Source organism: Tauraco erythrolophus, chromosome 1 (assembly GCF_009769465.1).
Source record: "Tauraco erythrolophus isolate bTauEry1 chromosome 1, bTauEry1.pri, whole genome shotgun sequence".
In the NCBI taxonomy this organism is placed as follows: domain Eukaryota; kingdom Metazoa; phylum Chordata; class Aves; order Musophagiformes; family Musophagidae; genus Tauraco; species Tauraco erythrolophus.
The window spans coordinates 18,513,989-18,526,055 of NC_141465.1; the positions used below are offsets into that span (position 1 = coordinate 18,513,989).

At 37.4% G+C, this 12,067-nt stretch overlaps 1 protein-coding gene across 2 annotated transcripts in view; it reads right to left on the reverse strand.

The window, feature by feature from the left end:
* Positions 1–12,067, reverse strand: part of CADM2 (cell adhesion molecule 2) — a 123,640-nt gene that overhangs the window by 44,937 nt on the left and 66,636 nt on the right. The window lies entirely within an intron of this gene.

Genomic DNA, 12,067 nt, shown 5'->3' on the forward strand with positions numbered 1-12,067 from the left:
TACTTCGATTACACTGCCAAAAGCAATAAAGACCAGTATCACTTTGCTTATAAGATGATCGCAGGTTTTAAAGAACAAACAAACAAAACCCCTGAAGAGAACCAGAGGAAAGCAGTTCCGTGAGGAAATAAAAAGCATCTGACATTTTTCAGATTATTTATACCCCAGGTTTAAAAAGATAGGACTAGTTTCTCAGCAGTTGATGGTCAGTAACCCATTCCACAATGATTTTAGTGAAAATACTTCTGAAGGGTGCTATTCAACGCAATAAAAGACTAAAAATCTGACCCACGATCTGTCTTCCCTTGCTGTGGAAAGAAATGCAATTGGTGTCTGAGTACCGTCAATTCTGACTGAAATCAATGGAAGCTGAAGTAGCTCTGAGCTTTGCAGTACCAGGCCCTACAGAACACATTGCAGACACAAGGTCCTTGAGTTCAGCATTGCATAATTACTCTCTTAAGACTTAAAATTAGCATGCTTACCTTATTTTCATACTGGACGACAGATTATTTTGCCACTTTAAAAGTCTCCTTGTCAGTTAACATCTATGAGTCACCTACAATTTTCTGTATTCCTCTGGTTTTGATAAACACCAGCAGTATTCTCTCTGGAGTCTATACTTGTGGGATTTTCCACTTTCGAAGCCATTAGAAAACCACATGAAATCCCTCTTTCATCTGTTGTATACTGATATGTAATCTGTTTCTCAGTACAAAATATTCCCAAACCAGAAAAATTAAAACAGACTTTTAAAAAAACCCCACAGTGTAGCCACATTAATCACGAGGAAAAATGGTAACATTACCTGGAGTGCGAGTACCACAATAATTAAACAGAACTGAGTATAACAAGCATTAGAAATAGATTAACATGTTAAAAAGATACATGTCACATGTACTGATCTATGCAATTGCTTCTCATAAAGGGAAACTCCTTCCCTGACAAGCATCTGCTAAAAATGAAATCAAACAGAAAAAAACCACACCACCGAATTCATAAGGAGAGCAAAGCCTTGTTTATTAGGAAAGCTTTACAAATCAGTCTTGTATGTAAAACCTAATTAGTGTGACTTATGGTTCCATTAATTATCTTCTTAAATATGGCATTTACTTGAGACTACACAATGGCAAGTTAACTGCAACTGGCAAATACAGTTATGGTTTTATGACAGTGTTTTCCATTCTGCAAACACACTGTCTACCTGTTTCACCATATACTAGCTTAAATGAGTCACTGGTGTATTTAGAAGTTCATTGCTTCCTGGTTTCTCTTCTGATTGAAATATTTCAACAAGATTTCTTATTTTAAAAGAAAGACTATGTAGGAAATAGACTATTTAACAAGAACTAGGATATATCAGTGTTTTAATACAGATGTGATAGATTTATCTTTTCTGGTCAGATCAAGAATAATGAAAACTTGTGCTGAAATTAGTTTCCTGATCAAAGTTGCAAACTCTGATGCCAAACATCAAAATGGCAGCTTGTCAGAAGCCTCAAAGAAAAACATATGTTCTCAAAGGAAACATAAATACAAGCAATAGTATTGGCTTTGTTTCTTACTTAGCAGAGTAAGGTGAAATTCACCATGCAAATGACTGCAGTCGGTCTGCTTTGTTCACAGCATTACAATTACTTGCTCTCAAAGACTACAGTACAAGATAGCAACCAGGAATCAGCAGCCTGAAGAGCACTGCATTGCCCAAGCAATTAAATTTAAGTCTGCTCTGGACTCTAGGAACACCCAGTTCATACCTGCTCAGGTTTGAGGCTCTGCCCAGTAGAATCGCTTCTTTGATGACATGAGAGTTTTTAACAGAAATGCACAGGTAAAGTAAGAGAATAGCTCACAGTTCTCCAGACAGAACATTTTGGAACTCTTGGACCATATCCCATCATAGAATCATGGAATGGTTAGGGTTGGAAGGGACCTCAAAGATCATCTGGTTCCAAACCCCCATGCCATGGGCAGAGAAATCCTCCACTACACCAGGTTGCCCAGAGCCTCATCTAGCCTGGCCTTGAACACTTCGAGGGATGGGGCATCCACAACTTCTCTGGGCAACCTGTTCCACTGCCTCACCACCCTCAATGTAAAAAACGTCTTCCTTATCTCTAATGAAAATCTGCCCTCTTTCAGTTAAATCCATTGCCCCTTGTCCTATCACTACACGCCCTTGTAAAAAATCCCTCTCCAGCTTTCCCGTAGGCCCCCTTTAGGTACTGGAAAGCTTCTAGAAGATCACCCCGGAGCCTTCTCTTCTCCAGGCTGAACAGACTCAACTCTCTCAGCCTATCTTCATAGCAGAGGTGCTCCAGCCCTCGAATCATCTTCGTGGCCCTCCTCTGGACTCGTTCCAGTAGCTCCATGTCCTTCTTATGCTGGGGACTCCAGAGCTGAACACAGTATTCTAGGTGGGGTCTCACGAGAGCTGAGTAGAAGGGTAGAGAGCTCCATCCTTAAACTCTGTTTTGGACAGTCCAAATCCTGGTGTAGGTTAGCATTCTGAAAAGCACTTGAGCCCCACATTCAAAAGACTTACGAGCATAGGGCCCCCCAGTCCTACTGAGTCTGACAGAAAGGCTCCTTATCAGTCCTTCCAAGAAGATTTACAGATTCTCACAAAAACTCTACTTGTCTTTGCCTTGGAAATGCTTTTGCAAAAGAGAATGCAAAATATGCACTTCAGAAAAAAAGAGAAGTAATGTCCAGTGTCCCTCATTCTCTCATCAGGTATTGTAGGTGTAAGAGGTAAGCGGGTTTGGTAGTTCCCCAAATCATACAGACTATGAGTATAAACTGATACTCAGCTGCACAGGCTGCTGTTTAAGGCATATGAATCACCATGTTTTAAAGAGGGTGTGCTGTTCTATTTGCATGCCAGAAAAGGGAATTACAATTTGACCCATTTCTAGTCCTGTAGGACTTTTTGGTTACTGTTTTTACTGCAGTAAAATCTTATATCACTGGTGAGGCACACGTTATGTTATCCAGAGCTCCCTGTTGGCAGCTGCTTAGAAACATGCTATCAAAGGAACAATGTAGATTTGCCCTCTTGAGCTGTCTGTCAAGAAGGATCTTAACACAATGGAATTGCAGATTTCTGTCCAGGAAACCTGTGTTGGAGTGAAACTTAATTCCATTTTCTGGCCTTGCAATTTCTGAATCTAGTTGTACACAATGTTCAGCTAAAACCAAATTTTTGTTTATGACTCTCATGCCACTAAATATCAAGGATCATTATGACCATGAGACCTTGTAGAGTGGAACTTTTAAATTCAAGTAGCCATACCCAAATGAATGCAGCAGATCACTACTTCGATAATATTAAGGTATTCATCTTTAACATTCTGTGAAGCAGAAAATAGCTATATTTTGCAGACGGAGAACCCAAGAAGATAGAAAAGCCATGCTCAGAGATCTACAAGTCAAGCAATAATTGTCACCATCAATTTTGAAACCTCTCTCCTAATATGAATGTTGTTGACAGACAGACAAATAAAACAGTCAAAAATTCAATAATGTATTTAAATTGCTATTTATTTCATCCCCTTGCTACTTCTGAAATACAAACAATTCACAGAAAACTTGTTGGAAATAGAAAAGAGTTTAGACTTCATGCCAAGGGAGTTACTGACTCCAGTCCCAACTCTTTTTCATGTATGTTCCCACAGGTTATATAGGTAAGACCTGAACTGGATTTTCAATGAAAGAGACACTCCTAAGCTCTCTCTAGCAGCACAGAAGGGTTTGAGCTGAGCTGCAAATACTCAGCCAAGAACTCTCTTTTCATTGAGGACCTGACGTAATGTCACAGTTCAGTGGACGCAGAGAAAAGTATGGGGAAGGTTTTAGACAGGCATTCTTCATGGTCCCTACTGTCTGTTAGCACGCCATCAAGCTACACGAGTGCTGGCAAGGGGAAGGCAGACAGCAGGTAATCTGATGGCTGATTGCGAGTGGACAGCAGAAAAAGGAGGAGCATTCAATGCTTGGCTTGGTCTGGAGGCTGCTCTTTAGCAGAGGCACAGATGTTGCCTGTTTATGAGTGGCAGAACCGTGTTGTACAAGATTGGCTCAAAACTCTGTCAAGCCCTGCCTGATCATAATTTCCTGTTTGCCTCTCCTTCTTTCTTGAATTGACGCTGCATTCTTCTTACTAAGGCAGAAGCCATTCATCCATTTAAGTGCAGGGGGCCTGGACAATTTACTCTCACTGCCGATTTGGCCCTAAGCATTTTTACTCTCTATTTCCAAAGAAATGAGAAATGGTTCTGTTTGGTTTAGCGGGCTTATGTGAAAGATAGATCTGACCTATTGAAAATACTTGACTTGTTTAGTAAAAACACAACCGATATTCTGAAATGACTGAGCACAATTCAGACAACAATAGCTGCAGTTGATAAAAATGTAAAGGCTTTTGTCTCAAGCTTGACAAAAGCTGACAGAAAAATTAAAGGACAAAGTGATAATGATGGATGGCCCTTGCTGTGTTTTGACTGAGAATGAAAGAAATTTTAAGTGGTAAACTGAACTGAGTGATGACCTACCTGGGAAACAATCTCACTACTCCGTGCAAAATTTAATCAGTCTGTGGTATGTAGTACTAAATAATTTAGCAAGGTTTTAAATTCAAAGGGAGCTGCATTTAGCCTTGCTCCAAGAAAACGGGATTGAACAAAAGGATCGTTCAGCTTGAATATCATGTGCCAATAGCTCCTTAGCACTTAGACTGAATGATCACGAAGGCTCACGGACATGAGGTCAAGGGGCTCTTTTTACTAATTGATTCAGATTTATGAAACTCTGAAATGGCAATTATGTGCTTGACATTTTTGCTAGCAAATCAGATGTCATTAAAAAATATCCAAACCCTTTTAACAAAAGCTCCATGAAGATCTAGATCCCCAGTTAAAACCATTAGAGACTTCTGGTGTATGAGTTCATAATGCAAGACATACAGCTGGGCTAAAATGGCTAGGCAGATTAGAAAGAAAACAAAATAAATTCATATAGTCCATGATGTTTCATGGGCCTGTAGATAATATTAAATGATAGAAGATGAGGAAAAACTCATTAAAGTTTGATTAAGCATAGTCCAGTTGCAGAGTCAGGACAGAGGAAAAAAAATCAAGTGTTAAGAAATACTAGGATTTTGATCTCGTTGCTCTTTTTTCCTAAATTAGGAACTGGGAAGAACAATAGTTTTCTTTTTCTATGGAAAGATTGATAGTTTGGTGGTTTTCTTTTTTTCCTATTTTAGAAGCAATAGGTTTCAGCAGTAAATGAAGGAGGATGAAGTATTACAAAATTACAGTAAAAAAGACAATGTCTCCTTTTGTTTTCAAAGAGCCAAGCGAAAAACTGGTATCTATACATCTCTGACCCAAATTCTACCCTTAGAAAGTCAGGAACATAGTCTGAAAGAATAAAGTCCATTTCAATATTAGTGTGTCATCCCAGATCACTGAAAAGTTCCTCCTTTAAAATGAGAACCTGATAACACACCACGGCACATTTTACAACACATGCTCTGACCAGAATTTCTTATGACAAACTAAAAAATATGATGAATATGAAAAAAGAAGGTGTAGTAGCAAGTTATTTCTGATTATGCTCTCTCATTTGATGTTGAAATATGAAGAAAAAGTTAACTGTCCTTAATTGTCTTGAAACAACTCTATTGAATATTTCATTTATTTTGTGCACCAGAGAAACAGCAGGACTCACAAAGACTAAGTGTGTGTGAAAGGCTGATTTTCCATCAGTAAAGCCAGACTGGGCTCAGGATAGGTATATGAGCTGTCAGAAAACAAGAAGCTGTGGCTCTCAGGCAGGTGACAAGAAAGAAGCCATTGGAAGGAAGTACCTTAATGCAGTAGGAAGGACACTGTAAGGGAGGACAAGTTCTCAGGGTTGAGAGCAGTGACTGGCTCTGCAATTTCCCTCCCCATCCAGGTGTGGGTGCCCGGGCTTAGGCCAGCTCTCATGCAGCACTGTGGGGCCACGGGTCACATGGACTGGGAGGGATATTTCGAAAAAATCCACCTCTACCAGCTTCCGCAGAGACTCTGACAAGCAGAGCAAGCTAAGCAGGGGTAGCTCCCACCCTTTCTCTTGAACCTCTCCCCTTGCACAGAACAGAATTTGGGATTTAGTGGGCACTGGGTCCATGTGTTTTATAATGCTTATGAGTACTTACTAAAATTCAAGGAGTAGCAGTAAACACACAAAAAAAGGCATTTTTCTTTTTTTTTTTTTTTTTCCTGGCTAGAAAAGCATGACCTTTCTCCATAGAACAGATGTTGCCACAAGTACAGCTTTGTCACCTGGAGACTAGAGCAGTCTGTTGCACACACAGTTGGTGGAGTCGCACATAGGGACCACAGGAAACATGAGTCAAGCATTTCACAGGAAAGCATCTAACATGAACATTTAAGCATTGCACTAGCGGCTGATAACTTTCAAAATGCAGGTTTTGACCTCTGAAGCCCTCAGTGCTTACTTTAGGGATCATTTTGCTCCCCACGCCACTAAGCTGAGTTTGTGATCAGCAAAAGCACTCTAACTGCAGCTCCCTTGAAACAGAGAGAGAAGTTTGCAATGAAGGCCCTGAAATGCTGGAACACGCTCCCATTCCATCGCCCATCAGACTCATTGTTTGTCACCAGTCTAGCCAATTAAAAAGCTCACCGTTCTTGCCCTCAGTGAAGCAGAAGAATAAAAGGTGGCATAATGTGTTATCTCACCATACATATACCTATTGCTCTTCACTTTTGGTGGCACAGATGATATGATTTGCAACGTTTTGTACTGGAGAAAAACAATAGGTTGTAGTGCCGTATTTCTTAATTTCTAATTGTGCTAAAACCAGGTGACACACAGAAAAAGTAAAAGGATAAAACTGATAAGATAATAACTTGTCCTGATGATTAGATATTGGAGGTTATTTTAGTACAAGGAAAATCTAATTTCTCAAGTAGATAAATTCTTTAATGCGGAATAATCTGTTTTCAAGTGCTCTAAGTTTTACTTTATTAATTCCTATTAGCGTAAGATGTACCTCCAAGGACAAATCAAAACAAGTATTCAACAAAAAGATTAATATTCCATGTTTCTGGAGTTATATGAATATAATATGTACCACAGATTACTGCAACAGTATACTGTAAAACCTATTTTTTTTCCAGTTACCATAAGTTTTGCTAGTAGTTAAAAAAAGCCCTTTCCCATTTAATAGCAGTAATATTAATAAAGTCTATTATTTTATTTAAAGGAGTCATTCTATCTTGTATAATAGCCCATCTTTCTAATTAAAGTAGTTACAAATATTGCACTGAGCAAATCACTGAAGCTTATGCAACTTGCCTGAAAGAAATTAAGTAAAATTTGCAGAGCATGCAATAGGGTAAAAAAAAAAGCTGTGATTAAATGCTTTAAAAGTGTAAGTTTTAGAGCATTGTTTGAGATTGCAGTCTCAAATGGAGTAGATTTACTTATAAAAACGCACCTATACATGTCTTAATTTTGTTCAAAACTCAACATCAACAAATATATATGAAGTAAAGAATGGATTTCTGCCTTCAGTTTCTGTAAGATCATTATTTAGACAGCATAGACCAAATATTAGGGAAAAGGAGGCAGTATTATTCCCATTTCACAGCTGGTGAAATGAACACAGAAGCATTAAGTGAAATGTCTGATATTTTACAGACCTCTGAGACTGACAGAGGAGTTCCGAACAGATCTCCTGAGTCCCATTTTAATCCTCCACTAAAAAACTAAAAAGAATTAAAACCACGAAGAAAACAAGACCTTTTAAAGTCATATTTTAAAAAGCAGTTGTCCTTATACGTGAAGTGCCAGTTTCACTGGATTCAAGACAAACTGTTACCGCAAAAGCCACCAAACGTCTTGTATAAATAAAGTCAGCACTATTTGCCCCAGACGCGCAGCATTCTATCATCATTAATATGGTGTTCTAGGCCCATTGCCACTGCTTAAAAACCACATTAAGGCTGTGATGTTCATTTTTATTCCTTTTAAGTAAACAGACAAGCCATATTTCCTTGTTTCTCCAAGCCATAAAATAAGAGTATTCAAAATTAAATGAAATAAAGTACCAGCAGCTGGCCCTTGAAAACCTATAAGGAAAAGCGAGTGTATGATACAATTTCAGACACCAGCAGCCTTGAACAAAGATGACAGCTTTCTCAGAATGACACTTGACTCTCTCTGTGCAAAAAATTTCAAAAAGCTCAGCCAGAACTGCACTAGGAAGAAGAAAGAGGCCAAGGAGAATTTCCTAAAATTTCCCTATTAAGTAGACGAGTGTTGAAAATAAATGGAGGTAAACAGATTGATGACCTCTATTTTATTATGGTTGCTGCTTTCATTTCTCTGAGAAATTCAGGACAAATCACTGAAATTGCTTAAACAACTCAAAACTCACTGCAATAATTTTGAGGTTAGTAAAAAGAGATAACAGAGAATGTTATTTATTTTAAATTACTTTATTTCAAAACAAAATCAAAAGGGGTCCAACATTAATCTGAAACGCTTTATCACAGTGGGATAGCTGTATCCCATTGAAAATCACCTTGGGCAGGTTAACGCCATTTTTGCAACCTAAAACATAGCTTATTGTATGTCTTTGCACTGTCTTTGACTAATACACTTAATTCTCACGTTCTTATCACCACAGTACATTAGCTGAAGAAACAAGGCTCTATCTTTTTAGCCGTCAATCTTTTAAGTGCTGTCTTTTTTTTTCTCAAGAGAGCTCTACATATGTTGTTGATTCTTTGGCTTTGTGTAATATACTACTATGAATGGTGGGACACAGGAAATACAGTAAAGACTTAATTTTATTAAAATTATCCACCTTCCTTTCAGGCAGGTAGACATTTAGTATGTTAACTACTAAGCCATCAAATAGGATAGTTCACCAATGGAATATTGCAGTATTTTTTATAATGAATGCTTGGTCATATCTGCTGATTCATTTTAAGCAAAATGTTATACAAAGCAGTGCAAAGAGATTTCAGGTTCTGCTTGTGAATGATGCAAGCCATCTAGAGCTCTCCTCAGTCACATAGCAAACTAGCACTTCAACATGTCAGCCTCCTTCAACTCCTTCCTGCCTCCTACCAGTCAAGGATTAGGAAACCCACAGGAAATATGAAAACCAGAAACCACGGAGGGAAAAATAAATCCACTAGTGAGATGACCCACAAAAATATCTAAAGAATAAAACAGCTTATCCACTCCTACATTTTTACCCTGCCAAACTTTTTTTCCTGTCCTTCCTACTCTCCTTTGGTTCGTTTTTTTCTTCACTTGCCATGAAGACTAATATGGGTAGTTTCAGTTGAAAGATACACCCTGCTCAGGCCTGAGGTTATCAAGAAAATTTTTTTTTTCTTCGAGTGCATATTTGGGGAGTAAACAAGCTGTGTGGATATCAGTGAAGGAAAAGTAAAGGAAATATATGTCAAAGCATAAAGTAGATAATGAAAAAAGGAGATAAAAACTTTAATTCTTCTGTATTCAGGTCTTCTAACAAAAGAAGAGTAATCCTGACTTAAAATTGTTTGGCCTACTATTTTCACAAATGGCACATCACCTTACACCGTAACATGGACTCTGCCAATTGTAGCAGATATCTGGAGACGCCTGTCAGGTAAGTTTCTTCAAAAGCGGTTACAGCTTGTTTTGTGCTGGTGAGGTAACCACAGCCTTGTGAAAGAAGCCAAGGTGTTGTGGGACATCCCCATATGGCACTGGCCATTCCAATCAACTTTATCGGTAGATTCATACTCATACTTGCTGGCAATGAGGTTTGTGTTGGTTGTTTTTTTTTCTCCTTGTAACCTGAGAATGATTTTGAGATATATCCTATTGCCCTCCTGGCTATTTTTTGCTGCCTCTGCCCCTTTCCATGGGAGTCATACAGAAAGATTGATGCAATGATCTATCTTGAAAGCTGTTGAAACTTCTGAATCCTTGAGACAAATCCAAAGTGATTTGCAGTAAGGCATAGCAAGACAGAGGAAGATCCAATGCAGAAAGGCTATGATATGATTTAGTAATAAAAAATGTGACTGATTACAAAGCAAGGAGAATTTTGTTGTATTGGGTCAAGATTTCAAGCAGTAAGAGCTAGAAAAAACAGTTTGTGTTTGCAGTTTAAAGGTTTCCTTTTTAGAGGAGAGGCTAAAAATGCTTTAGGTCCCAACAAAAGTTTAGATGGAATCTATGCTGTGAGGAAAGATGTTAAAAAGATTTTTAAAATTTTTTCAGGGAAATTTCAAATTTTTATCAGTTTGATCTGTTTCTTAGCAGGAAGAATACTGAAAATAAGGGAGGAAAAACCCCTATTTCCTCTAAGTAAAATATTAATAGAATACTGTAAGAAATATTTTATGGAATATTTTTTCCTTTATACGATACAGAAATGCAGGCTCAGTTAAACTCCAGAAAAAGCACACAAGTTATTAATTATTAAAAATACAAACAGCAAAAAAGAATAATCAGAACTAATAATTATTAACATCAAATTATGGATGTTAGAAATATTAATGGTTTGAGATGAGCAAATTCCTAAGTGTCTACTTCTCTCTGAGCCTCCATGCTCATCTTTGCACATGATCAGAGACCTCAGATATGAAACTTCTCAAAGATCTCTAAGAAAAATATGTAATTTTTACAGCTTTCCCTACCCCCCTCAGACTCAGGATGCTGTTTGCAATCTCCCCAAAGCATTTATATCTATCTCTATTTGCTCAGAATGAGTGATTTGTGCTCCCTTCCCAAGGTTTGTAATCTCAGTTGGAACAAAACATGGTACTGATGTATCACCAGGCTAACATCACCAGTTGACATTTTAAGCAATATCACTACATAGCGTATCATTTTCCTTTCTTGAATTGAGGGAAAAATTGAGAAACCTATTCTCAAAAGAAAGGTGAGTTATAGAAGCACTGTGTGAGAAAGATAGAGACAGGACATCCTTGTCTGCATTCCATGTAGCACCTAATGGTGCAGGAAAGATTTCAATTTAGAAAATTACTAAGTCACTTTGATAATTTCTTTATGGTTTGGGTTTTCTGAATAATAAATGATCTAGATGGTAACAGAACATCATTAGCAACTGTTAGACTTTAACTTTAACTTTGTCATCAGTCCCAAACAAAATTATTCTGTTAACTGTTATATTTTCTTCATGAAGATTGCATATGATGTTCCTAGACATGGTAATTTTCAGTCTGACCTGTCAATGAAAAAAGCTCGATTTAAGTACAGCTCAAGAATGTTAGTGGTAAGAAATAGCAAAGCTTGAAGTCCAGAAAATTAGAGAGCAAGCTGTGCTACTACAGCAAATCAGAGTGATAATAAAATCAACAACACTATTTTAGGAATACGCGCCACTTAAGATCAGTTAAACCAGTTCTTTTTATAAGAGCAACAGCAACATATCTAGCACATCTGTTCCAGTACTTTACTGTAGACGTTCTACCCATACACAAGCATTCAAAATACTAACTTTATGCAATTATTGTGTATGTAGAAAAAAGTTCATTATAATTCAAAACTAACATGTAATCTTTTCCTTTTCAGAAATCACATGGGGAATCCAAATCAAGAACTATCACATTAGCCAATTATATATGTACATAGAAAATTAAATATTTTCAAGTGTTGTATGTTATTAAAGACATTATCCAAATCTACATTTTTTTAGAATAAGTACAACTTCTATTCAAATAAAAATGAGCTATACGTATTAAAATGTGTTGTTAAAGATTGGACCCAGAGAGCACTTTTGCTGCATCCACAAGGAAGGGGAGGGTGGCAGGAAGTAATATTAGGATAAATTTAATTCAACTGAAAAACTCTGAATTCAATAGTTTAAATGAGTACTCCAATATGGAAAAAAATAATTAAAATATTCCATATGTTATTTAACAAAATCACAAAAATGAAATCTCTTCTTTTTCTAAAGTCACCATACATGAAGAAGTATCAGTTCACACAGCTCAACTATAGACCCCGCTATTCATGT